General features: G+C 45.3%; 1 pseudogene; it reads right to left on the bottom strand.

Moving 5' to 3' along the window:
- Nucleotides 1-8: 8 nt before the first annotated feature.
- LOC673191 overlaps nucleotides 9-1,916 on the bottom strand; it is a 10,460-nt pseudogene continuing 8,552 nt past the window's right edge.

Here is a 1,916-nt window from a genome sequence, read left to right as displayed (position 1 = left end):
ATCCTTATGGAAGTGTTTGGGGAAGGATTGGAGGCCCTGAAGGGGGTAGAAACTCCACAGGAAGACCAACAGTAAACCAGAGGCCTGGGAGCTCTCAGAGACTGAGCTACCAACCAAAGAGCCTATAGGAGCTGGACCAGGGCTCCCAGGACAAATGTACCAGAGGACTGCCTTGTCTGGCCTCAGGGGGAGAAGATGTGCCTAATCCTGTAGAGACTTGATACACTACAGTGGGAGGGATACTCATAAGGGGGAGATCTTCACTCTCTCAGAGGCGAAGGAGAAGGGGATGAAGGAAGGACTCTAAGGGGGTAGGGGACTGGGACTGGGAGTGCAGTATTTGGGGTGTGAATGAATGCATTAATGAATGAATTAAAAAAGAGTACATTTCTTCTACTTCATCTACATGTGACCAACTGACTCCATCTCCTCCCACATGGCTCTGTAAAAGTTTCTTGCTTCTCTCCAGCTCCCAACAAGAAAATGCAGAGGACTGGATTCTTGGATGGACTGGACTAGGCCGGACTAGAAGCTATGGGTTCTCACTGAGCCATCCCTAACCCAGGACCTCTGGGCAGACTTATCTACTCCTTACCTCCTTGGCTGCTTCCCATCCTTGCATCCAGGTTTTCTGGCACATATGTTGGGGAACACATGACACAGGAACACTTCTTTTCATGTGTGGGTTGCTGTGCTCTTGGGCCAAAATTGTGGGTGTACATAGGTTTGTTATCTAATTTTGTAATACTGGGGACCAAGCTCAGGGTCTCATTTGTGCAAGACAAGCAGTCTACCAGTGAGCTACACCCTCAGTTTTGTTTTGTTTAATGTTTCAGTTTTAGACAGGGTGTCACCTAATTTTCCAGGTTGACCTTGAATTTACTCAAGATCAAGGTAGCCTTGAACATTGATCTTCTTCTGCCCCTCCCCCCAGGGGTGACACATGACCTTCCTGTAAATGTATAGATCCCACCCCTTCTCTTGTTCCTCCAAAATATTTTTACATTTCCCTTCTTTCAGTTCCTGTTTTTAATTTTTCCTCTCCTGTCTTGCCCCCTTTGTCAGAACTATATCTGTTCGATTATTTTAGGGCACAAGTCACCTTGTCTCTCATAGAACAGCAGGTCAGAAGCAAGCCTTTCCAACCCCTCTCTTGGTACCATCGTAATCTAGCACCCTGTATACTTGTTCTAACTAAGAAAATAGCTGTGCATGGATCCTGAGACAGAGACAGAGGAGAGCCCCCACTGCTGACTGCACAGATAGTCTGAACTAAAGAGGAGCTGCTTTTTGGAAAAATAAAAACAACAACAATAAAGATTAAGAAGTAAACAGAAGGCCAGGCGTGATGGCACACGCCTTTAATCCCAGCACTCGGGAGGCAGAGGCAGGCAGATTTCTGAGTTTGAGGCCAGCCTGGTCTACAAAGTGAGTTCCAGGATAGCCAGGGCTACACAGAGAAACCCTGTCTCAGAAAAACCAAAAAAAAAAAAAAAAAAAAAAAGATGTGAACAGAATGCCTGGTCCAGCAATCACACCCGAGATCAAATGGAGCCATTCTCTTTCCACATCTACATTACTTCTCATTTCCCATCTTTAATTTTCTACAGGTAGTCATAAAGAAAGATTTAACGTTCTTATCTTCCACGATGAAGAATAAAACTGTGCTTTGAAAACAGTCAAAGGTAACCTTTGCTGATGTTACCAATTCCCAACCCTTCCCATTTAGCCATCGACTACCTGCTTGCTAACCATGCATCTGAAATCTACCCAATCAGAAGCGGTGGTACAAATTTTAAATCCAGCCAATCAGCAGTAGTCACCTTCCAACTGTGTGGATGATTGGTTCAGGGTAGCCTGTGCATAACCACTTCTGCTTTACAAAGTCTACAGACCCTGAACTACCTACTTCTCGA

This window comes from Mus musculus, assembly GCF_000001635.26.
Source record: "Mus musculus strain C57BL/6J unplaced genomic contig, GRCm38.p6 C57BL/6J MSCHRUN_CTG16".
In the NCBI taxonomy this organism is placed as follows: Eukaryota; Metazoa; Chordata; class Mammalia; order Rodentia; family Muridae; genus Mus; species Mus musculus.
Note: the sequence above shows the minus strand (reverse complement) of the source record. Positions and strands in the feature narration are given on the sequence as shown.